Here is a 26,980-nt window from a genome sequence, read left to right as displayed (position 1 = left end):
ATCAGTGATAATGCAGAGACCATGTTAACATTTACAAATAGGTAAGATAGGAGTTTGGAGGAAAGGAGAATAAAGGGATATGGGAATGAGACAGACAGCGTTATATTTCAGGGAGCCAGGGGATAAAGGATGGAACTAGAACCAATCTTTTCATGCTTTCATGAATATTTAATTGCAGCAATATACATTACAAACATGCATCTCCTCATCCAACAGTCACAGTTTCAGTCTGTTCCTTTTTATAGGAGCACAGGTGAATCCCCAGTTAATGCCCATCGCCTGCATACAACTAACTCCAATGATTATTATCGGGGTTAGGTCTACTGCTCATGGTTCACATGGTTTCCACATGTTTTAAAGTTTTAGTTTCCGTTCTCCTCCAGGGGTTCTCGCTGCATCACAGTGCATTATAACAACAGCCAAGGACAATTCATAACGCAATAATTTGATAAACTGTATAAATTATATGATACGACCTAGGCTTTGCCACATGAGCACTTTGGAATGGAACTGTCTTCACACATCTACAACAACACCAAGTTGTACTGTGCACTGACCTTCTGGTGACATTTGAAGCAGGGACAGCCAATTTATTTCTTTGAATTCTTGCCTTATTCGATCATTTGAAACCAACTGACGGCACTTGTAGGAATAGACAGTCATCCATACACCGATGTATCAAACAGGCCCCTGCAGCTTGTTTGCTGCAAAGAAGGAACAAGAGAAGGTACACTAAAGCTTCATTCTTGTTGAAATAGTGCTTTTGGGGAATAGAAACTAGACACGTTGTACCCGTTTTATGTTGGCCCGATTTTAGGGACCAATGTCCTCTGTTCCAGAGTCACTTGAGAAATATCCACCTCAAAATCAGATTGGGCTACTTCTCGGGCACCCCTGGTAATTACCTTAAATAGGTAAATACTCACTTTAATCTGTGCGTCCATGCAACAACCTGGAAGCACCTGCGCAGGCTCAGCACAAATCAGCCCCTTTAAGTTACCATGCAACACGGGCCCACAAAACTATTTAAAGGGTCTGCACACTTAAATTAATAGGCCGTACATAAAATAATTAAAGGGAAAGCTGGCTAGGTTCCTTACGTATGTCTTCTCCGTGAGTTTTTATTCTCAAAGGCAGGTCTGACCAACAGCGCTGCAATCTCCACCATGGGTAGGGCAAGGAGGCAAGTTCTGAATCTGCCCCAGCCAGAGTGGAGATTGAACTCCATGCTGTTGGCATCAGTTTGACCCACAATGGTCATCCAGCCAACTGAGCCAACTGGTCCCCAAAGAATTTGAGTTGCTGTGGCAACATACGCTTTTACATGCAAGTTGTAGCCAGGAGCTATCGATATTCATTGTAGCAGCTCCAATTTCTTTCCATCACATGGCTGACTAAGAATCTCTCCTGCTTATGGACATATGTTGGAAGGACTTACAAGTTGATACTCAACCTGTTTGACCACGTTATGAATGCACTTTTCTTGGCCACCAAGTCCTGAAGTGGGACTTGAACCCAGAGCTCCTGGCCCAGAAGCAGGCATGCTGCCACTGTACCAAAAGACCACTGCAAGACTGCACCTCCCCGCCACCCCCACCCCCACCCCCCCACCCCCACCCCATTAAATATGTAACAGGCCAAATCTCTGTTTTAGTCACCACACACAAAATGGGTTTTGATGAGTATGGTAGGCATGAGGCCGTGAGGATTCTTCAGCGGGCACTGTAGTCTGACAATGCTACTCCATGTACTCAGCACCAGTAGCTGCTGGCCACAATCGCACTGCACCAACCTGTCTCCCCCTCCCTCCAGTTATGCTTCACTACCACACCAATCCTACCCCCACCACACACTTACCTGGGGCCACCACTGCAAAAAGTGCAGCTGCCTGTGGAGGCACAGCAGGCCCAAGGCCTCTTAGCTTTCAGTGCCGATTCCAGGCGGGAAAACAGACCCATGCTAATTTCCATGTCCTGATGCGTGAACAAACCACATCGGGTTCTTATCTACAGTCCAAGAAAGTCACAAGGTTAATTTGCATCTGCACAACTTCACACTCAAAAAGGAGAACCAAGAAAGAGCTTGCATTTATATAGCAACCTTTACATCCTTAGCATGCCACGAAATGTTTCACAGCTGATGACTTATTTGTGAAGTATAGCCATGGTTATTTGGAGCCAAACATGACATCCAATTTGAGAACAATGGGATCCTACAAACAGGACTGAGATCAACGATGAAGACGTAAAATTCCCAGAGCTGAGGGAGGCCCAATCTCCCACTATGATTTCCAATGTCTAACCTGCTCTTAGGTGACCAAATTGCCAGAAGTGTCCTTTAACTGTTGTTAGGCCCCTCATTTACGTAGTCAAGTGACCTGATACCTGTTTTAGGTGTCTGCATGGGAGCCCATGAAAATGGGTCGCCCATGCACTTGGCAGTGGCATCAATGCCCACACAGACTGGGCACAAGTCCTACTGATAAATATATGTTTTGCGCTGGAAAACTAGTGAAACACATACATTGGTCTGATTTTCTTCTTGGAGTTGCATCCTCCTGTTCTGTAACAGTGTTTACTCCTGTTGGGGGTGGGGGGCTGGGGTGGTGGGGGGTGGTGTGGGGCAGGAGTGTTTCTAAGAGTTTTATTATCCTACCATTAAAGTAGTGTAAAAATAGTTTGAGATAGTTGCTGTCAGGCTATTGGCAATGGTAAATGTCACAGAGATAAACTTTGCTTAAAGAAAAGGCTGAACAAAGACGTTTTGCGTTTATCAAACCTTTTATCAAGTTGCAGAATGACCAGTCTGAGCTTCAAATGACTGATAAAACTCCCGCTAATCTTGTGTCATGGGGTTTTGTGCTGTGCTGTTATATGTCATGTGACACCGATTTAACACAGATTTGCTCTAAAAGGGGAGCAGGACCTCCATAAGGGATTACTGTTCGACAATGAGTTGGTCAGGACTCTGAAAATTACTGAACTATAGACAATCTGGCAGTGGAGCAAGGAAGAAGGATCTCACATTTAGGATTCCTAGGTTCAAAACACTTTTGCCCTGTGGTTTGATTTCTGCTTGCCATACAGCTCAGAGTATCGCAAAATGCTGAGCTGTCTGGATGCTTCAAGCAGGGTTGATTAAACTACCTAAACTTTGAAGCAGTCCCTTTATCTCCCAAAGAACAGCTCTTACAGGAGGCTTGTGGCAGTGTCCCCTGTCGTGACACAGCTGGACTGTTATAGCTTAGTAAACGCAGCTTCACCATGGCCCTGCATGAGGGAAATCTCAAGCTGAATACAGGGGTAAATACACAGGATTTCTTTTGCACAGGTTTACAAGGTGGTTTGGAGGCCTGGTGATACAGCTGGTAGCATGTCTCTGAGCCAGAAGGTCCAGATTTGAGTCCCACTCCAGGACTTGATGGACATGGAAATTGTGTTCATAACCTGGCCAAACAGGTTGAATATTGAACCACAAATCCTTCCAACACAGGCCAACAGCAGGTACTAAGAGTGGGAGAGATTCCTGGTCAGTCATGTGATGGAAAGGGAGTTGGAGCCTTTACCACCGCTATCCATTGCTCCAGACTACAACATGCACGTAAAAGTACATGTTGCCACACAGCTCAGGCTCCATGAGTGAACTGTAACACACCACCACAAGGTGGTTCAGTGACTTGGTGTTTTGACTAGGATACATTCATTTTCTTTGAAACACAACGGCAAGACCAGTGCCTTTCCAAATGTTCTGGACACCATCGTATCAGTCGTTAGTGAGAGCTAGCACACATCTTAGGCTGAAACCTCTTTGCTCATTTCAGCGACAGAGTAAATGAGGAATAACTCCACCCATTTATTCCTGTCTGTTCTTTCACTAAAATTAGCAGCAAGAGGAACTTAGCCTCTTTGTGTTATTTCACTGGTCGACAAAAATAGCAAAATGAAAAAAGGCCATCACTCACTGAGCTACCATTACCCTTGACCCAGAGAGTATTTGTAGTAAGTTAATGATTAGCACCTCTTAACAAGTTTTAAAATGCTTTTTAAAAAGGTTTTCAGTCTACATACGGATTTGTTTAATTGTTTTGATTCTTAAGCATCGGTAATAATACTTTGTGGTTTTAGTTTCCTGTTCATGAGATTTTTCTTTCTTAGTTTTCTCCCCATATTAGCTGTGGCTCAATAGTGACACTCTTGCCTCTGGGTAAATTCATGTCTCACTCCAGGCACTTGAGATGAATGGCAATCTAGGCTGACACTCCAGGGCACTACTGGGGGAGTGCTGCACCATTGGAGGTGGCTGTGGTTCAGATAAGATGCTAACTGAGGTTCAGTCTGCCCTCACGGATCTATGTGAAAGATCCAATGGCCTTATTTTTGAAGAACAACAGGCAAGTTTTCCCCAGTTTCCTGGCCAGGAGTTATCACTAGATAAAAGATTTACTGCTTGTTATCAAGATGGGATCTTGTGTGCTGATTGGCTGCCATGTTTCCCACATTACAGGTAGGATTTTTACTGGCAAGGGGACAGGGGTTTGGTCAGGGAGTTAAATACCTTGAAATTGACATAGGGTCAAGATCCCGCCCTCCTTCAGGTTTCACTGGGGCACGATTGAAGGCAAGTGGGAAACCCCCTTGGATCTTTTTATTTATTCTTCCCTGGTACGTGGGCATCGCTGTCAAGGCCAACATTAGTTGCCCATCCCTAATTGCCTTTGAACTGAGTGGCTCGCTAGGCCATTTCAGAGGACAGTTAAGAGTCAACAATATTGCTATAGGTTTGGAGTCACATATAGGCCAGACCAGGTAAGGATGGCAAATGTCCTTCCGTAAAGGATATTAGCAAACCAGATGGGTTTTTACAGCAATTGATGGTGGTTTCATGGTCACCATTACTGTGACTATCTATATATTCCAGGTTTACTAATTGAATTTAAATTCCACCAGCTGCTGCAGTGGGATTTGAACCCATGTCCCCAAGAACATTAACCTGGCCTCTGGATTACTAATCCAATGACATTACTAAAACACCGCCATCTCTCTCCATCTGTCAGGCAAATCATTAAGGTAGTTAAAAGGTCTTCAATTCTAGATTTAACAGCCAGGCACCTGTTTCCTGGTCTGTCAGCAACTCGCCAGGGTCACAGAGGCGAGTGCACAGCAGAAAATGAAACTGACAGGCTGGAAAGGATTTTACTATTGAAACTGAAGAGTTGCAGCCATGGCCAGGTGAGTACTTTCTGTGCTCGACAGGTGATTCCCAAATTCTTGGAAGGCACTTTACCTGTCTTGGACTTCTCTCACCTTCAACTGCTCTTTCCTGCTGCCAGCTTCATCACGACATGGGAGCAGCTCTACATTGCACTCTGATGAAAACAAGAGGAGCAGCAATATCAGCAGTAGCTGCCTTCTCCACAGCCACATGCCCCTACAGAGGGCAGAAATAGACACTGAGATCCAGCTGGAAGGGTGTGTGACCTTGACACGGTGTTTACAGGCAGAGAATCAGCTCGATCGACATGTCTGAGCACCAAAATTAAAAGCAAGAAGCACTGGAAAAACTCAGCATGTCTGGCAGCATTTGTGAAGAGAGAAACAGAGTTAACATTTCGAGTCCAATGTAACTTTTCTTCAGAACTGAAGGGCTATAGAGATGTGTTGGGATTTATGCTGTTGAAAAAGGTGGGGGGTGGGGTCAGGGATAGGTTAGAGGGTGGGGTAGATTAAATACAAAGTTATCATGGAACAAAAGGCAAAGGGAGTGGTAATGGTAGTAGTAAAGAAATGAAGCATTGGTCCAGAGTAGGTGTTAATAGCAGAATAGCAGTAAAGCAGCAATTTACTTCTACTTCTTTCAATTTAGTCTACCAAATCCCCTGCTCACAATGCAATCTCCTCTACATTAGGGAGACCAAATGCGGACTAGGTGAGCACTTTGTGGAACATAGAAACATAGAAAATAGGAGCAGGAGTAGGCCATTCGGCCCTTTGAGCCTGCTCCGCCATTCATTATGATCAAGGGCTGATCATCCAACTCAATAGCCTGCTCCCGCTTTCTCTCAATATCCTTTGATCCCTTTCACCCCAAGAGCTATACTTAACTCCTTCTTGAAAACATACAATGTTTTGGCCTCAACTACTTTCTGTGGTAGCAAATTCCACAGGCTCACCACTCTCTGGGTGAAGAAATTTCTCCTCATCTCAGACCTAAATGGTCTACCCCATATCCTCAGACTGTGACCCCTGGTTCTGGCACCCCCCCCGCCCCCCGCAACCACTCAATCTCTCCTCATATGTCAGCCCTGCCATCCCAGGAATCAGTCTGGTAAACCTTCGCCGCACTCCCTCCATAGCAAGAACATCCTTCCTCAGGTAAGGAGACCAAAACTGCACACAATATTCCAGGTGTGGTCTCACCAAGGCCCTGTATAATTGCAGCACCCTGCTCCTGTACTCGAATCCTCTGGCTATGAAGGAACAACATACCATTTACCTTCTTTACCATCTGCTGCACCTGCACGCTTACCTTCAGCAACTGGTGCACGAGGGCACCCAAGTCTCGTTGCACATTCCCCTCTCTCAATTTATAGCCATTCAGATAATAATCTGCCTTCCTGTTTTTGCTACCAAAATGGACAACCTCACATTTATCCACATTATACTGCATCTGCCATGCATTTGCCCACTCACTCAGCTTGTCCAAATCACACTGAAGCATCTCTGCATCCTCCTCACAGCTCACCCTCCCACCCAGCTTTGTGTTATCTGCAAATTTGGAGATATTACATTTAGTTCCCTCATCTAAATCATTAATATATATTGCGAATAGCTGGGGTCCCAGCACCGATCCCTGCGGTACCCCACTAGTCACTGCCTGCCATTCGGAAAAAGACCCGTTTATTCCTACTCTTTGTTTCCTGTCTGCCAACCAGTTTTCTATGCATCTCAATACATTACCCCCAATCCCATGCGCTTTAATTTTACACGCTAATCTCTTATGTGGGACTTTGTCGAAAGCCTTCTGAAAGTCCAAACAAACCAAATCCACTGTTCTCCCCCTCATCAACTCTACTAGTTACATCCTCGAAAAATTCCAGTAGATTTGTCAAGCACGATTTCCCTTTCGTAAATCCATGCTGACTCTGTCCGATTCTGCTACTGAACCTCTCCACTCAGTCCGCAAGCATGACCCCGACCTTCCTGTCACTTGCCATTTCAATTCAACATCTTGCTCACATGTCTGTCCTCAGCCTGCTACAATTTTCTCATGAGGACCAACACAAGCTTGAGGAACCTTATCTTCCGATTAGGCATTTTACAGCCTTCTCGACTCAACACTGAGTTCAACAACTTCAGACCATGAACCCTGATATCCATTTTGAATTCTTTCCCCTCGTGCCAGTTTGTAACTTGTTTTCATGTTTTTGCTTTCAGAACTGACTTTTATTCTGCTATTAACATCTACTCTGGACAAACAGTTGTTTTTTACTACTACCATTAGCACTCCCTTTGCCTTTTGTTCCACAACATCTTTGGTATTTAATCTCCCCCACCCGCTAACCTATCCCTGACCTCTCCTTTGTTCCACCAGGCCCCTCCTCCCCACTTTTTCAACAGCATAAAATCTATCGCAGCTCTCCCTCTCTTCAATCCTTCAGAAGAGTCATATTGGAATTGAAAAATTAGCTCTGTTTCACTTTCCACAGATGCTGCCAGACCTGCTGAGTTTTTCCAGCGCTTTCTGTTTTGATTTCAGATTTCCATCTTATCATGTCTGAGCACCAGTGCCTCAGGAGATTCAAGGTCACAGAGCAGGCTGCTGGTGACATCTGTAGCCTCCAGGAACAAGATTTCCTTCACAGTGGGCCAAGTGGGCATGAATTACCAGTGACTGGGAAGGTGCCTGTCACTGGAGGTCCACAACCTGCCCCACTAGATGCACCCCTCTGGTTTTCTGCCTCTCCCCAAGGTTGTGTGTTCTCTTCTCCTGCAGAGAGAGAACGCAAAGAGGTGTGAGTGTTAGCAATGGTTTGTGTGGAGAGGGGTGAAGGACACCATTTTTGGATCATGATTGTGAGGCATAAGTCTGAGAGGGCAGTAGGCTGAGAATGAGTGTGAGTATTGATTGTTCAGATGGGGATGTGAGGTGGCTGAAGACAGAGGAATGAGTGGAGCTGCAAGGTGTGTTGTCCTGAGGAGTGCTGTGCAGGAGAATGTTGGAAAAGTCAGAATGTGGGCTTGGCAGCTGGAAGTGTTACATCCCTCACCTTTCCCACTTTTCTGACATTCTGGCGGGTCATTCCATCCTCCCTAATTGGCCAGGGAATCCAAAGGCAGCTACTAATGCCACAGCTTTGTGAAAGAGTCTTAGCGAAGCCTGCTCTGCTTCACCATTCAGATTTCCCACCCGCAAAGCGGTCCCGCCGTTCCAGCAGGGGTTAAGCTAATAAAATTTCCCCAACAACAGAACTCAGCGTTATAAGCTGTCAGGCACCTCAGGACATTGTGAGGTCATGGGAGACTTTATATAAGTGCAGCCTTTTCTAAGAGCACTGGCTCTTGCGAGTGCCATGTGCCATGGGCACTGGCAGCCCTCCAGCAACTTGCTCGATTGGTCATTCTTCAAGCTGGAGCCTTTACACTGAATCATAACAGCCTGTTTGGCCATGGGATACCACAGTCAAATATAATCCAAATCCCCCAGTATCCACCCAAGGTCACTGGATACTAGGTAAACAGTGAGTTGCCCTTAGAGCATTTTTTTTTACAGAATAAGAAAACACAGAGGAGGATCAGTCTTTAAAGGTTGGCAAAGATGTAAAATCCTAAGTGTTCCAGAATTGACAAAGGATTGAATATAAGTGGCAGAGTTACGATCAGCTTGGTGTTTGGGTTCAGTATACATTAGAGTGCCAACATGAGAGGGGCATTGGACTAATCAAACTGAGACAACAATGCAAATATTGATAAAAGCAAAATATTGCAGATGCTGGACATCTGAAACAAAAACAAAAATTGCTGGAAAAACTCAGCAGGTCTGACAGCATCTGTGAAGAGAAAGACAGTTAACGTTTTGAGTCTGTATGACTCTTCTTCAGAACTGCGAATATTGATGAAGGTTTCATCAGCAGTAATGCTTAGTTGGAGGTGGAGTCAGGCGATGTTGCTAACGTGACATTAGTCAGTCTTGGTTGCTGGACTGAATCTCTTGAAGATCAGCTCAGAGTTGAATAGCCATTCCTAGGAATGAGTGCCTGATTTTTCCCCTGCCTAGCCCAGACATGTTAATTATTACTTTGAATTCACCTAATCCTGAATACACTTTTTGAAGTACCCATCTATGTTTGTGTATTGAATTTTGAAGGTCCCTGATTTATAATAAATGAGACAGCCCAGCAGGGCATTTTAATTTTAATCCTCTTGCGTAAGCTATTTCATGTGTTTGAAGTATTTTGTGATGTGATAATGAACCAGCGTTACATACAAACTAACAATTAGCCCTGTCACTTGTGATGGGAGAAATTCCTTCATTATTGAGTGAAAGATGAAAGGTGCAGGGAAGAGAGGGAAATGCCTTTGGCTAAATGTCGTTTCTGTCAGCTTTCGTACCACTTCAGAGGCATTAAGCTGGTGAGGACAGCAAATCCAGCTACAGTTTCCTTCGTGAATGGTTGCCTCCACTGAGCATGCTCAGCAGTCTCTTCATGCAGTGCTTTATCACAGTACCCAAGCACAGCAAGCAAGGCAGCCAGAGCATAAGGTGTGTTCCTAGTAAGTAAGTGACCCTGTTCCATTTACATCAGAAAACCAGCAGTGAAGTTACATTGAGATTAACCCGTACGCATTTGTGGAGTTTCTGCAAAGTTCAGGCAGGAGTTTGCGTGAGTTTGGAATAGCTTGTCACATTGAAGCAACAGGAACTGGGACAGTAAACCCTTTCCCTCATGAGTTTACTTCAACTGATAATTTGTTATTTAAAGTAAAGACTGAAAGGACTTATATTTTAGACCAGGAGCTTTGGCAGAAGCTTTCAGTTGTGCTTTATTACAATTCTTTTTTTAAAGGACGAATAGAATGTTTTAATATGTTTGTGGATATTACTTAACAGTCTGCAAGAGCTGAAAGCATTTAAAGAAAGCAGATATCACTTTTCTACTAGTCTTTGAGCTGCTTCATTCAATGTCTGCAAAGCTAATCTTTTTAGTATTTAATACAAAGGAGCTGATTATTTTGCTTATGATGCAAATGATTCAGATATGTCTGTCATCAAAGGAAATTCAGTACGCAACTAATTAAAGTACTTCTGATTTGTAACCAGAATGTGTAACTGTAAGGAGGCTGGCAGGCCTATGGAGATTTCCTTTCAAAAGTATCTCCATGGGCTTAAGCAGCCCACCAGTGCTGACACACAAATCCCTGAAAGTCAGAGATAAGGTGATTTGGAGACTGACGCCATAGTTGCCAGTGAGTTTGCCTTTTCCCCTTCTGTGGCCGAGGCCAGAGATGCGTGGAGGGATATGGAAGAAGCCAGATGTGCAAGTGTGTGAAACCTTGTGGTTACCGATTGCCTGTCCTGATTGGCGGGGGATTTCATGAGCAGAGCTATAATTCACAGAAGGTTGGCAACGTCTGAAGTCCAGATGTGGGCTTTCAATTGTGTCATTTTCTTGACGAGTACACTGTGCTACAAAGCCAGGAACTTAGCAACTCACTTAAGATGTAATTTTTGCTTCTTCACTCAGGCTATTGCCTGCATCCCACAGTGTGTAGCTATAGCACTATTGTGCTTAGGAATGACCTTGTTCCTCACTTCCTAAGCTCCTGGGGCAGCCAGTCAGTTTGTTTCTGTTCTGCTTGGGTGGCTTTCCTGGTTCTGTATGCTCCATGTGCCCCACCCCCATTCAGAGAAGCTTCTACCTGCAGGATCTTGTCTATTTTGTCGGGTTTCTAGGTTTGGTTTCATAAGCAGCGTAGCAAAGACCTTCAGCAGGTCAGTCTGGACAGACTTGCCTCAGACGTTTATCTCCCTGCAATTGCAGTGGGATTCTGCGGGTACTTTTGTTGCAGTTACCCTCCTTTACAGTACAGTGGCACTCAGCTAGAAAAGCTGAATCTTTTTCATCCGCCTGCTGGCTTATGTTAAAATGAATAGCACAAGTAGAACAAATAAATCGCCTAGAACAAGCCTGGGCTATCACGTGTTTTATATTTTTCAAAATTGTTCAACTACCCATGAATGCTAATGGAGCCACTTAAAAGAAAAAAAGAAGATTGAAGTTTTCTGTTGCTTTGTCACTAGCCTTCTTTAATTAATCTGCTGTATTTATAGAGTACAAAACCACAGTCTTCACCTGAGGAGACAAATGAGGGGCTTGTAATTGGAAGTTGGCAATTAGCTCAGAAAAAGTGAGATTGAGAGTTACTTATTTGGTAACATAGTGCTGGAGTCCTCTCCAGGGTTAGTGAAAGAAGGAAATCAGAGCTGCATAAAGTGAGGATCAACAAGAGGTCCATGATGGTGTAATTATAAACGCTGCAAAGCTACGCTGGAAGAGGGAGGGGCAGCAGTGAGGAAATTCTTAGCCATTGGACAGGATTTTGCATTCTGGATCGGGACCCCGACATTGGGGTCAAATGCCGGTACCAGCCCTGTATTTTGTTGGGAGCTGTCGCCCGATAGTGATTTTCTCTGAATTGGCCAAGTAAGGACGGTAGGCGGGCTCTCGAGGCTGGAGGGCCAATAGGAAACCCTCCAGCATGGCAGAAGCTGCAGCCTGCTGTTGCAGGCGAGAGAGAGAGGGTGCCTCCATCTTGTGGCACCTGCTCAACACTTTAAAACCTTTTTTAAAAATGGCCACAGCTGCCGGATCACTGTTTTGGAGAGAGAGTCCATCCACAGGGCGCAGCTGCGGCCCAGTGGGCGTGATGGGAGATGCCGCAAATTCAGCCTGGAAAACTGGCTCCTGGTTTGACACTGAGAAGCGTCCAGGCAGCTGCCATGCTCCAGTCAACCTCTGATCAATGACTTTAATTGGCTTTTCAATTACCTCATTCTGCCCCCATTTCAGTCTCCAGTAAAATGGCCTAGGGACAGGATGGTCCTGGTAAATTGGCACGCCAGCCAACAGTACAAAATTGCACTCCTGTCTGCCTCACTTCCTGGGCACACCCCTCTCCCCCACCATAATGAGGCCAAAACCCTGCCAAAGGTCTCTGGATGCAGCAGATGTGATCACTCATATGACTTTTCCTCATTCCAGATTTTCTTCTGTTCGTAAAATAGAATAACCTATTAGTTTGTGTCTGAACTACCTTTTGCCGCTAAGATTATTGACAGAAAGAAATTCATTTCTTCTGTTGCCCAATTTTGTTCAATCCTCTAACCCACAATTACCAAGAATGGGGTATCTCTTTGGTGATCCATTGCTTGGTAATATCTCCAGTGGTTATGGCACGCATCCACTGATGAGGCAGGCTCCCCACACCTCAGTCTAAATGTCTGGGCCACCATCCTTGGCCAGCTTGCCCCACTTTAATTTTTCAGCCAACAGGCCTATGATCATTATGAGGTGAGACTTCAGTCCTTTGCACAAGGATGTCCTGCATCCAATCAGAGGCGGGCAGCACTACAGTACCAGCAGTGCCGCCAGGAGTGGTGGCTGCTGCTGTTACTGCAGTGATCCTAGGAGGAAGAGCAATCATGGAGGCCCCGGAACCCAGTTAAGCCTGGGATCTTGCTGGGGCTGGCTGGTAGGCCCTGGTAAAATGGATCGGTGGGGGGGGGGTTTGGAAAGGGAAGGGGAGGAGGACGGATATAAGCATACCGCTAATGGCATGGCGCTGTATTTTACGGGCCCACCTACTTGCTTTCCTGCTGGTGGGTGGCCCATAAAATCTTATCCAATAGCCCTGATTTAGCACTCGGCGACAAAGTGATGGTAGTCGCCGCTGACCTTCAACAAAATAACCCACAAAGATCAAGCGAACTCTGTGACATGGGTCTCCCCTTTCCAGATGTTAGTTTAAATCTGGTGTCATGTCAGTGGGGTCACCAGGGATCCAGCAACAGTGATGTCAGCAAGAAGGGTAAACAGTCAATCATATTGAAGTATTCTCACAACCAGCAAACCAGGAAGCAAAATGCGCTGATTATCCTTCGCTTTTCACAATTTTCGGACAGCCAAATAAATGATTCTGATTGGACTAAGACGAAGCTAAAATAAAGATTAACAAACTTTTAGAAAATAAAATTTAAAAATACGTGGATTCTTTATCAGAATAGAGAAATTTGACATCCCATAAATATAAAATTAGCTTTTCAGGGCCAATGAGAATGTTTAGCCGTAGCTCTCAAATTAGTACTCCGTAAATTGGCTACCGTATTTCCTACATTGCAATAGTGACTACACTTCAAAAAGTATTTCATTAGTTGTAAAGCGCTTGAGATGTCCAGTGGTCATTAAAGTTGCTCTATAAATGCAAGCCTTTAATTTTCTTCCTTTTGAAAACTTAGTTAAATTTCATTCAACGGGGTGTAACTTTATCAAGGGGCTCTCCAGCAAGACTAACAACATAAGAGTGGATGTTCTCACTAATTTCCCATCAACTGCAGCCTGAGAGGTACTTAAAGAGCGCACAGTCTGGAGAAGCATTAAATTACTGACAGCAACTTCTGGATTTTCAAATCATTCTGCCCATGTACAGGCTCCAGAACTTGCTATCATTTTCAGTGAAGTAATGGCAGTGAACACTGATTGTTTCACCATCATATATTTTGCCAAAAACAGGGACAGTTATGCTGGGTCAAATTCCTGGAACTCCCTCCATAACAACACTGTTGCTGTACGCCAAATGAACTATAGCAGTTCAAGAAGGCAGCTCACCACCACCTTTTCAAGGGAAGTTAGGGATGGGTGATAAATGCTGGCCCAGCCAGTGATGCTCACATCCCATAAATGAATAATAAAATAAATGAAGTATCTGTTAGTTTACCATTTGTGCAACTTTAGTTCTCTAATCCTGCAATGCCTCAACCAAAAAGATTTTGGTGTACTGGATAGAATGTGGAGAAGTCCAGTGAAGTTAATGGTAGAATTTCAAACCTTAAAAAAAAGCTTTGAGCTCAATTACCTTTCACAGGAGTCCATGGATTGAAATGCTGCGAGTGATGTCAGGTCGGGATCTTGGCATCATCCAACCCACCTCTGGGTTTTATGCAGATGGGTTTGAAGGCAACCAGGGAACCTAATTGCAGCTATCAGGAAGGTAATTAGATTATGCAAACAGGCAATTAATCATCGTTTTAAAGCCGCATTAACTTCTGTTTTAACCAAGGATTCCAGCTTTCACAGACAATGGACAATGCGCGAAAGAGCACCGGTCCGACTCTCCCTCCTCCTCCCCCGCCCGCACAGGTAGCGCTGGGCACTACCGGTCGCGTATTACGCTGAGCTGCCCTTAATTGGCCTGCCCGCACAAAATGGCGGCGCGAAACCAATCGCAAGTGGCGATCGGCTCCACGCCCACCCCCGCTTGCTTTCACCCAGCCTGCCCGCCATATGAAAAATCCTGCCCCATAAGACGTAGAAGCAGAAGTAGGTTATTTGGCCCATCGAGTTTGCTCTGCCATTCAGTGAGATCACAGCTGATCTGATACCCTCAACTCCACTTTCCTGCCTTTTCCCCATAACCCTTGATTCTGTTACTGATTAAAAATCTGTCGACCTCAGCCTTGAATATACTTAACGACCCAGCCTCTACAGCCCTCTGTGGTAAAGAATTCCACAAATTGGCTACACTCTGAGAGAAGAAATTCCTCCTCATCTCTGTTTTAAGTGGGTGCTCCCTTACTCTGAGATTATGCCCTTTGGTCCTAGACTCTCCCACAAGGGGAAACAACCTCTTAGCATCTACCTGTCAAGCCCCCTAAGAATCTTATATGTTTCAATAAGGTCGCTTCTCATTCTTCTAAACTCCAATGAGTACAGGCCCAACCAACTCAACCTCTCCTCATAAGAAAATCCCTCCATACCCGGGATCAACCTAGTGAACCTTCTCTGGACTGCCTCCAATGCCAGTATATCTTTCCTTAGATAAGGTACCAAAACTGTTCACAGTATTCTAGGCATGGTCTAACTAGTGCCTTCTATAATTTTAGCAAGACTTCCCTATTTTTATATTCCATTCCCTTTGAAATAAAGGCCAACATTCCATTTGCCTTCACTTTTACCTGTTGAACTTGTATATTACTGATATTTGTGATTCATGCACGAGGACTCCCAAATCCCTCTGTGCTGCAGCTTTCTTCAGTCTTTCTCCATTTAAATAATATTCAGCTTCTCTATTCTTCCTGCCAAAGTGCATAACCTCACATTTTCCCACATTATATTCAATCTGCCACATCTTTGCCCGCTCACTCAACCTGTCTGTATCCCTCTGTAAACTCTTTGTGTCATCCTCACCGCTTGCCTTCCCACCTATTTTTGTGTCATCCGTAAACTTGGCAAAAGTACATTCACTTCCCTCATTCAAGTCATTAATATATATTGTAAATAATTGAGGCCCCAGCACTGATCCCTGTGCCACTCCACCAGTTACAGGTTGCCATCCTGAAAATGCCCCCTGTATCCCAACTCTCTGTCGTCTATTAGTTAGCCAGTCCTCTATCCATGCTAATATACTACACCCAACACCACGGGCTTTTATCTTATTAAGCCTTATCAAACCTTCCTAGGTCTCCTCCCCATTCCTATAGTTGCTGCAGCATCAAACATCCATGTGCAGTTAAGCCTTTCTGACCCAGGCTGAGCTTCCTTTAATAGAAATCCTTCCTTTGACAGATCCAGTGTGTGAGCTCGCCTGCCCTCTCTGATTGGTCAGGGAACCCGGAAGCAGAACTCTAATGCCATGGCTCAGTTAAAGACTCAGGGCAAAGTCCAATTCTTCACCCAATTCAATCACCCAGTGATGGGTCCTAACGTTTCAGCAGGGACTAAGAGTTGAGAATTCCACCCTCCATTTTTGAATCTTTTCAGCAAGTTGCAATTTAAATAGAGGGACTGATATGTACGTGCAATATTCTTTGTGTGTGTCCTGTCTTTGTCTTGCTTTAATGAAATTGGCACAAAGAGAAAGATACGGCACGTTTCACGGTGGGGTGGGGAACAGAAGGGATGCACCAGCACTGAAGAAAGGAATTTCTAACCTTCATGACCATAAATAAAACATTCTCAGAGCCCTTGATATAATAAGGGAGTGAATCAGAAATGTAATCTGGTTTTGAATTCTCTCTATTTTAGGGATGGTGTAGAAGTAGAATCTTAGTTGTTTTATCTTTTTTTTATTCATTTACGGAATGTTGGGCATTGCTGGCTATTAATTAGGCATTTATTGCCCATCCCTAATTGCCCTTGAGAAGATGGTGGTGAGCTGCCTTCTTGAACTGTTGCAGTCCATGTGGTGTAGGTACACTGAAAATATGAAGTTGAGAATATTTTAAGTATACAACCGTCTTTGAACTATGTTTGCAGTTAAATTTCATACATTATGTAATCTATGTAACTATTCCTAGTAGACCTGAAATGATACTCTTTGTGATCACCATTCTGCTGACGGAGTAGAAATCTAAAAATGGTCTTAAAAGTATTAACTGGGATGAATAGAATAATTCATACTGGGCAGGGAACTGTAGGCTGTAATTTGATATCAGGGATCAGATGATCCTTTAAACACAATTTCAGTTTATGACTTATTTTGAATCTATCAAAAGAGTTAAACCAAGAATAATAACATGATGGTAGTCTAATCAAGAGGATCATATTACTTTATATACTGAAAGTATGAAGTTGAATCAACTTTATTACCATCATATGAACCCTGAGATGAGCTTTGATTTCGCTCCCACTGGTGTCTTGTAGAGCCCGTGAGCTGGTTTGATTCTTTCGATTTCTGAATTTCCACCATCTGCCACCAACTAGTGTACTACACGTAGTTGGTCTGCACCGAGGGATTGACAACTGTGAATTATGTTGTAGAGAGAAAGAAGGAAAAAAGCTTTGGCCCAGATCCGCCTGTTGAGTATGGCAAAGCACATACAGCCTGCACTCCTGACACAGCCAGAGTGCACAGGATCAGGGCGGGATCACCTATTTTGTATGGTAGGGGACGGCACTTGTACCAATATTGACACAACTTGGGCATATCCCAGAGGAGGGAATGGGATCACAAGAACACAAGAAATCGGAGCAGGATTAACCATATAGTCCGTCGAGCTTGATCCACCAATCAATATGATAATGGCTAATCTTAAGCTTCAACTGCGTTTTCCTGCCCACTGCCCATATCTCTTGATTCCCTGAGAGATCAAAAATCTGTCTATCTCAGCCTTAAGTATACTCAATAATGGAACATCCACAACCCTTTGGGATAGAGAATTCCAAAGATTCACAACCCATAGACTCATAGACGTCTACAGCACAGAAGGAGGCCATTCGGGCCATCGTGTCCACGCCAGTCAACAAAGATCTGACTACACTAATCCCATTTTCCAGCACTTGGCCTATAGCCCTGGAGGCTATCGCATTGCAAGTGAATATCTAAGTACTTCTTTAGAGTGAAGAAATTTCTCCTCATCGTGGTTCTAAATGATTGAACCCTAATCTCAAGACTACCCCCATGTTCCAGATTCCCCAGTCAGTGGAAGCAACATCTGTGTCTACCCTGTCAAGCCCCCTCAGAATCTTGTATGCTTCAATGTGATCTCCTCTCATTCTTCTAAACTCCAAAGAACGTTCGCCCAGTTTACTCAGCCTCTTATCACAGGAAAACACTCTCATCCCAGGGACCAATCTAGTGAACCTTCACTGTACTGCCTCCAATGCAAGTCTATCCTTCCTTAAATATGGAGACCAAAATTGTACACAATATTCCAGGTGTTGCCTCTCCAAAGCCCTGAACAATTGTAGCAAGACATCTTTATTCTTGTACTCCAATTCCTTGCAATAAAAGCCAACGTGCCCTTTGCCTCCTTTATTGCTTGCTGCACCTGTGTGCTAACGTTCGTCATTCCTTGTCTGAGTACACCTGTCTCTTTGAACATCAACACTTACAACTCTCACACCTTTGAAAAACTTTTCTGCGTTTTGATTCTTACGACCAAAATGAGTAACCTCACACTTTCCCACATTATATTTTCCCTTCCTAACAGCACTGTGGGTGTCCCTACACCATATGGAATGCAGTGATTCAAGAAGGTGGCTCACCACCACCTTCTCATGGACAATTAGGAATGGGCAATAAATGCTGGTCTAGCCAGCGATGCCCACACCCTGTGAAAGAATAAAAAAAACTGCTGCATTGTTGCCCACTCACTTAACCTATTGATATCTCTTTGCAGCCTCTCTGTATCCTCCTCTCACCTTACATTTCCATCTAGCTTTGTGTAGTCAGCAAACTTAGGCACGTTACTCTTTGTCTCTTTGTCTATGTCATTAATATAGATTGTAAATCTATATTAATAGATTAAGAGTACAGGCCATACTTAACCAGCCCGCACTTGCAAAAACAAAAACAAAACATCTATTGTTAGATGTAATTCCACTATTGGGCAGACCTTGCTGAAGAATCCTAAGTATGCTAATAGCTACACTAAAAACCCATTTAAGATAATCAGTGGAGCTCATAATGTGGCTCATTTACACTTGTTAGAAGAAACATACATTCAGACGGAAGAACTCCTTCTCTGCAAATAAAAGGTTCAAGCCTTGCAAATTTTTTGAACTACCTGGGAGCTTGGGGTGCCTATAGTTCCCTGTTGCTTTCTCCATGACAAGGCCTTGGCCAATCAGAGTTGACTTGCCAACCAATCAGCACCCTTTTCTCCTGTAATAGAAATTGTTGTGATCATTTGAGATTTGGCATTCTTGCATTTGTCTTGATGAGTCCGAGATGAAAAGCATCATCTGTAAAAACATTTAACACTTGCCTGTCAGGATGTTCCTGATTTCTCAGCTGGCTTCCTTCATGATTCTCAAACTCTCTTACCTGATGGGTTTCCCGAAGGATTCCAAAATCCACCTGACATGATAAAAATACTGTGGGACCTGAAATACAAATTTCCCCTAAGCCTATCGATGGTGACACTGATGTCACAGGCCATGCATACATGGTCTCAACCACAACCTAACACTAACTTCTTCCTGCCTATAGGAAGTTTGGTGGGGCTATTTTTGAGGGAGAAATTCAAATTTTCAATCCTGCAGCCTCAATTTTGTCAATTCCTAACTTTTTTGGGACACAAAAATCCAGCTCTATGCTTCTATTTATAAAGCCCAGAATCCAGTTTGTTTTTATATAGTCTTATCAACTTGTTTTGCCAGCTTCGAATGTTTGCATATGTGAACCTCCAGGTCTTCCTGTTCCAGCGTTCCCTTTAAAGTTGTACCATTTCATTTATATTACCTCTCCTCATTGTTATGGTTATAAATTAAAGTGAGATTTAAGCTCTGCTCCACCAATGTATGAACTCTCAAAATGAAATCCAGTCTTCAGTACAAAGCAATGACCGATCACACTTAAGTGCACCTACTGAATTTGCTTACAGAGTCACTGCCATAAATCTACAGCAACTGTGACAAACTGGGAAAATTCTGTTGCAAGGTCTTGTGAATAGAAGCCTCAAGAACTTCAGTCACTGACTTCAAGTTGCATAAATGTGCTTTAAGCCTTTGATAGCTGACTGTGTCAGTCAACTGGGACTCAAGTTTTATACAAGCATCTCACTGCTGACAAGTACACTATTCTGTTATAAAAGATTGAATCATTCCAGACCATTCAGGAGAATGACCTTCAATTCTTGGAAGATGCTTTCAACAAGATATCTAAATTAAACTACCTCATTCCAGGAGCATTCAGTTGTCATGGAGCCATTTCTTAACGTTGTGGGGTGGTCTTTACATGATACCACTTAGAAAGTCTACCTCAAGAACCATCAAAAAACATTCTTTGACATGCCTAGGCAGATAATTCTGATGATTTTCATAAACCATTAGTGTAGTTAACAACAACAACTTGCATCTATATAGCGCCTTTAACTGTAATAAAACATCCAACAGCAGCATCCTCTACCAAGCCAACATGCCCAGTATTGAGGCGTTAATCATTCAAAACCAGCTCCGCTGAAGTGGACATGTCATTTATTTGCCTGAAACCAGACTCCTGAGGCAATTGCTCTATTCGGAATTTAGTCGCAGCAGGACACTTTCAGGAGGACAATGGGAAGTGCTTTAGGGATGACCTCAAAAGCTTTCCTGAAGAGGCCAAACATCCTCACCGACTCATAGGAGACTCTGACTTGTGACTGATCAAAATGGAGAAGGTTTAGTTGGGGAGGCACCAAACACATTGAGGAACTTCATCAGGAACATGTGAAGGCAAAGCTGAGTGTCAGAGAGCACACAAACCTCCCAATAACTCATCCACGTGACCCCCCCCAAGCACCACCTGCCTGTATGTGGCAGAGCCTGCAGATCACGCATTGGACATAGCAGCCACATCAGAAGCCGTTGAACTGGAGTGGAAACAAGTCATCCTTGTTCCTGAGACACTGTCTGAGAAGAGAAGAATAAAACATCTGGAGGCACTTCACAGGAGCGTTATGAAACAAAATTAGACAAAATTATCAGAGAAGAACAAATTATAGTCAAATATTTGGAGACACCATCTCTTGACAATGCTCAGTTGCACTCCAAAGTATTCTGCAGGCCCATAATTATATTACAATCCCGCTAACCAAGGTATCTGTGCCGCAATGTGAAGATAGTTTTTCAGATTTACGTTATGAAAGGTGAACATCATTTCAAGAATATGCGTTGGCATGTATGGGCCAAAGCCTCTCTCAACAGCAGTTTTTGTTAATAAGGAGATGAGTTTAGTGATTTTAACTTTTTGAATTTAGTGGTTACTCAACACCAATAACGCACAGGTTTGAAGGGTTGGTTGACTTAAGGAAACAAGAGCACAAATATTTCTGGGACAGAACACAATTAAAGGGTCTGCCAGATAAACACAATATGCAAAGTACTTCGGTTTTTATCGTGCAGTATATGCTAATTGTAAATGGTATTTTGTATTGAGGTTTCCAGCCGTTTAGTTGCATCAAACTGCAACACCACAACCTTTTCAGGGCAACTAAGGATGGGCAATAAAGGACGGCCTTGCCAGCAACACCCAATCCTCAGCGTGGATAAAATACAAAACATATTTTGCTGGAGACAAAGCCTTTTATTAAGCTGACTCTTGATAGAGTTACAACATGCTTTTGCTGGGGATGGTCTGCACAGAAATTAATACTGCATGTAGGGTGAGGGTCTAGCCAGCAATTTGAAGTTTGCGTACTGTCTTTCCCTCCCTAAATCTAGACATTTGCTACTTGCTGTGCTGGATCTGCCTCATTGCCCAGGCTTGTCCAGAGATTATCTTGCAGACATCACATCCTATCCACTTCCTAGCTGCTACTTCCTATTTTCTGGGCAATGCAATAACAAAAGACAAGACTGAAATAAAACCATAGAAGCACAGGAGGGAGCTTTTCGGCCTGTCAAGCTCATGTGGGCTCTCTGCATGAGCAATTTAGCTAGTCCCACTCTCCCACCCTTTCCCTGTAGCCTTGCTAACTTTTTCCTTCAGCTGCTTATCCAATTCTCTTTTGAAAGACACAACTGAATCTGCCTCTACCACACTCTCAGGCAGTGCATTCCAGATCCTAACCACTTGCTGCATATAAATAATTCTCCTCATGTTCCCTTTGTTGCTTTTGCCCTGAATCACCTTATATTTGTGCTCTCTGGGTCTCAGCCCTTCCACCAATGGAAAGTCTCCCTATATCTACTCTGTCTAGACCCCTCAGGATTTTGAAGCTATAGTAATTGTAAATTAAACCTTTCCTAGTGTTATGGGGATCAGGTAACTGTATAGACGAATCAGACCTAAGTGTGGATAATCTTAGGGGCGGAGCTTTCTAGTCTTAGTCTTGGAACAAGCATGTAGCTTCATAAGGAACACTGTTTACTGTTTCTTACAAGAAACTCGTCCTGCATTCCAACTTTATTACAATTGGTGACAAGGATAAATAGCGCCGCGCAGCACCTCACCTTGCGACTGTGAGTGTTTTGATTTTTAAGGGAAGAAAGAAAAGAAGTATACTGACCAGCAATGCCTCTCTTTGGTGAATTAATCTGTATGATTTATCCATCGAGGACTGGAGTCAGCACATAGAGCGCCTAGGTTTCTGCTTTTCAGCTAATGAAATAACAGCAGAGGAGAAACAGAAGGCAAATCTCCTAAGTGTTCGCGGGAGTAAAACATATAACTTAATCTGTAGTCTGATGACTCAAATGTGCCAAACTCCAGATCCTTCACTGAACTAGCAGATCTTGTGAAGGGACAATTTCAGCCTAAGCTGTCGGTGATCATGCAAAGATTCAAGTTCAACTCCGAGTAAGGGCTCCCAGTGAGTCGATCACAATGTACACCGCGAAGTTAAAACAGTTAACGGAGCACTTCGGTGATACTTTAAGTGACATATTGTGAGACCGTATGGTTTGCGGCATTCAGCGTCTTTTACTTGCAGAAGTTAATATAGACCTGAAGCACGCCATGGAGATAGCGCTAGCAATGATGAGTGCTGAAAGAGAATCGCAGGCTTTGCAGAGTGTGCAAAATGGTGCAGTTAGGGCGGGGACCTGCCGCCGGGTGTGGCACAAAGACCAGGGAGGCAACCGCGAAGTGGGACATGGCGACTACCACTAGAAAAACAAAAAGAAATACTGGAAGCAGCTCACCAATAATTCAGAAATTAAAGTGTTACCGATGTGGGGTTACTCATCTACCTGAAACCTGCAGACTTAAAGAGGCAGAATGTCACAAAAAAGGGCACGTTATAAAACAATACAGGAGGAGATCAAAACAGCCATTCAGACAGCAGATCAAGTTAAATGAAGTGCACAACATAGATGAGCCAGAAGCTGCTGATACTGATATCTATTCCCTATACAATCTGAAGGCCAGGAAAACTGAACCAATCACTGTTACCCTTCAAGCAAATGGAAAACCTCTGCTCATGGAGATTGACACAGGAGCATTGACCACAGTGGTGGGAGAATACATCTTCAATTACCTCAGAGAAGGTACCCAGTCATTGAGTTTGAAGCAAACCATGGCTCAGCCAAAAACATATACAGGAGAGGCAATACAGGTGAAAGGCATCACCTCTGCACCTGTATCCTACAAGCAACAGACAGCCCAGCTTCCAGTGATTGTTGTAACAGGTGAAGGGCCGAGCCTCTTGGGTAGTGATTGGCTGAAAGAAATTAAACTCAATTGGTCAGAAATTTTTCAAGTCAGAACAGGGGGAATTCCTGAGTTGTTAAAAAAGCACGACAGAGTATTCCGAGATGAGTTGGGGAAGATAACAGGTTTACAAGCTAAAATGCATTTTTACTTAGTTCTGTTGAAGAGTCACACGGACTCGAAACGTTAACTGTGCTCCTCTCCGCAGATGCTGTCAGACCTGCTGAGTTTTTCCAGGTGTTTTTGCTTTTGTTTTGGATTTCCAGCATCCGCAGTTTTTTGCTTTTATTTTATGAGCTAAAATGTATGTGGATTCTGAAGCAACAGCCCGGTTTTTTAAGGGAAGACTTAACCCCTTACCCCCTAAAGGAGAAAGTCGATGCAGAATTGTGCCACTTGGAGAAGTTAGGAATAATCCAGCCAGCCCAATTTTTGGAATGGGCAGCACCCATTGTCCCTGTGATGAGACCAGGTCAAACCATTTGCATCTGCAGAGACTACAAATTAACTGTGAACAAGGCTGCAAAATTAAATTAATACCCAATCCCAAGGATTGAAGATCTGTACACTAGACTTACAGGAGGATGATCCTACACTAAACTGGACATAAACCATGTATATCAACAGCTAGAGCTGGACAACACATCAAGAGGTTATGTCACCTTAAACACGCACAAGGGCCTGTACCAATATACATGCCTACCCTTCAGTGTGTCATCTGCCTGTGCAATTTTCCAAAGAACCATGGAAAGCCTACCACAAGGGTTTCCCGAGTTATAGTTACCTGGATGACGTCCTGATCACAAGATCCATGGAAGCAGAACATTTGGCCAACCTAGAAGAGGTTCTGAAGAGATTTTTGAAGGCTGGCATTCATTTGAAAAATAGGAAGTACATTTTCCAAGCAACTGAAGTCACATATTTGGGTCATTGAGTGGATGCCCAAGGGTTGCATCCATTAGAAGAGAAAGTCAGGGCAATCAAGGAAGCGCCCTCTCTTACTACCGTCATGGAGCTCAAGTCTTTTTTGGGCATGTTAAATTATTATGGTCGCTTCTTGCCTAATCTATCTACAGTGTTAGCCCCTTTACACTTATTATTGAAGAAGAACAACAGATGGCCCTGGAAGGCACAGCAAGAGGAAGCCTTCATAAAAGTCAAGAAGCTTTTACACTCATTGTGTCTGCTAGTACATCTTGACCCATCTAAGAAATTGATACTTACTTGTGATGCATCTCCCTATGGAGTGAGAGCAGTATTGTCACACAAGATAGAGGATGGATCTGAAAGGCCAATAGGATATGTATCCAGAACCCTCTCTGCAGCTGAGAAAGGTTACTCACAAATTGAAAAAGAAGGCTCATCTATCGTATTTAGGCTAAAGGAGTTCCATCAACATTTGCAAGGCCGACACTTTACCATAGTGTCAGGTCACAAACAACTGTTAGGATTGTTTAGTGAAGATAAGGCAATCCCACCAATAGCCTCTGCTAGAATTCAAAGATAGGCTTTAACTTTGTCAGCATACAAGTACACTTTTATACACTGTCTTTGTGTGAATATAGAAAATGCAGATGCCCTCAGTCATCTTCCTTTGCCCAATAGTATTACACAAGTACCACTACCTCAAGAAGTTGTACTTGTGTTGAATTTCCTGGGTTCCTCACCAGTCTGCATGAAACAGATAAAGAAGTGGACAAATCAGGATCCAATTTTAACAAGAGTCCATGAACGTGTACTGCAAGGATGGTCAAATGCACAAGTCTCTGAAGAATGAAAACCATTCAATGCCTGTAAATCTGAACTGAGTTGTCAAGATGGTATCTTGTTATGGAGGAGAAAGAGTCATCATACCTGTGCAAGGAAGACAACCACTATTGACAGAGCTTCATTGTGCGTATCCTGGTATTTGGAAAATAAAGATGCTTGCACTAAGTTATATCTGGTGGCCAGGTATAGACAGTGATATAGAAAAAATGGTGAAACACTGTCTCCAGTGCCAGCAACAGCAGAAGTTGTCCGTTTCAGCTCCACTGCACCCATGGGAGCGGCCTGGTCGACCCTGAGTTAGACTACATATAAACTATGCAGGCCCATTTTATGTATCGTGTTTCTCGTGATCATCGACACACATTCAAAGTGGATGGATATGTCTTTTTCTTATTCATTCATGGGATATGGGCTTCGCTGACTGGGCCAGCATTTAATGCCATCCCTAGTTGCTCTTGAGAAGCCTTCTTGAACCGCTGCAGTCCATGTGGTGTAGGTACACCCACATTGCTGTTAGGAAGGGAGTTCCAGGATTTTGACCCAGGGACAGTGAAGGAATGGCGAAATATTTCCATGTCAGGATGGTGAGTTACTTGGAGGAGAACTTCCAGGAGGTGCATCTGCGGCAGGCAGGTTGGTGAAGATGAGGTCAAGTGTGTTTTTTCTTCTTGCTGGTTCCTCACCTCCTGTCACAAACCCAGTCTAGCATCTTTAGGACTCAGCCACTCTTGGTGATGTACATTGAAGTCCCCCACCCAGAGTACATTCTGCACCCTTGCTACCCTCAGTGCTTCATTGAATACTGATTCATCAGTTGAGGGAGGGCAGTACGTGGTAATCACCAGGAGGTTTCCTTGCCCATGTTTGACCTGATGGCATGAGACTTCATGGGGTTTGGGATCAATGTTGAGGAATCCCAGGTCAACTTCCTCCTGACTGTATACCACTGTGCCGCCACCTCTGCTGGGTCTGTCCTGCCAGTGGGACGGTGATCTGTAAGATGTGATTCCATGAGGACTATGTCAGGCTGTTGCTTGACTAGTCTGTGAGACAGCTCTCCCAATTTTGGCACAAGCCCCCAGATGTTAGTAAGGAGGGTTGAGGTTGTTGTTGTCATTCCCGAAGCCAGAGCCTAGGTCGATGCAGGATGGTCTATCCAGTTTCATTCCTTTTTTGTGACTTTGTAGCAGTCTGATACAACTGGCTTGCTAGGGCATTAAAGAGTCAACCACATTGCTGTGGATCTGGAGTCACATGTAGGCCAGCCAGACCAGGTAAGGATGGCAGGTTTCCATCCCCTAAAGGGCATTAGTGAACCAGATGGGGTTTTTTTTTACAACAATGGTTGTTTCATGGACATGGTCATCCATTAGACTTTTAATTCCAGATTTTTATTGAATTCAAATTCCACCATCTGCCACCCGGGTCCCCCAGAGCATTACTCTGGGTCTCTGGATTACTAGTCAAGCGACAATACCACTACACCATCGCCTCCCCTATGAAGTGAGATCACCTACATTGTGTGCAACTAGTGAAAAGCTGCACCAATGTTTTAGTGTATATGGTCCACCAGAAATGATTGTGTCAGACAATGGTACTGCTTTTGCTAGTATTGAATTCCAAAGATTCGTGAACCTAAATGGGATTAAACATGTCAGAACAGCACTTTATCATCCATCACCCGATGGATTAGCAGAAAGAGCAATACAAACCTTTAAAACAGGCATGAAGAAACTATCCGAGGGAAAACTAGAAACACAAATTTCAAGATTCTTTTTCAACTATCGCACGACTCCTCATGCAGCCACAGGTTCAACACCTTCTGAATTGTTAATGAAGCACCGACATCGTACAAGATTGAGTCT

The 26,980-nt window shown here is 43.8% G+C and overlaps 1 protein-coding gene across 3 annotated transcripts in view; it reads left to right on the top strand.

The window, feature by feature from the left end:
- jcada (junctional cadherin 5 associated a) overlaps positions 1-26,980 on the top strand; it is a 258,299-nt gene that overhangs the window by 57,310 nt on the left and 174,009 nt on the right. The window contains exon 2 of one of the 3 annotated variants that reach the window (XM_078537793.1): positions 14,139-14,264. The exons of 1 other annotated variant lie outside the window; for it this stretch is intronic. The gene's annotated coding sequence lies outside the window, so the exon portion shown is untranslated. Of the gene's footprint in view, positions 1-9,580; positions 9,775-14,138; positions 14,265-26,980 lie in introns of those variants that run through there. One more of the 3 variants, XM_078537800.1, reaches the window with a different exon arrangement.

This window comes from Cetorhinus maximus, chromosome 3, assembly GCF_964194155.1.
Source record: "Cetorhinus maximus chromosome 3, sCetMax3.hap1.1, whole genome shotgun sequence".
Taxonomy (NCBI): Eukaryota; Metazoa; Chordata; class Chondrichthyes; order Lamniformes; family Cetorhinidae; genus Cetorhinus; species Cetorhinus maximus.
The sequence above is the reverse complement of the archived record's forward strand: the minus strand, read 5'-3'. Positions and strand labels throughout refer to the sequence as shown.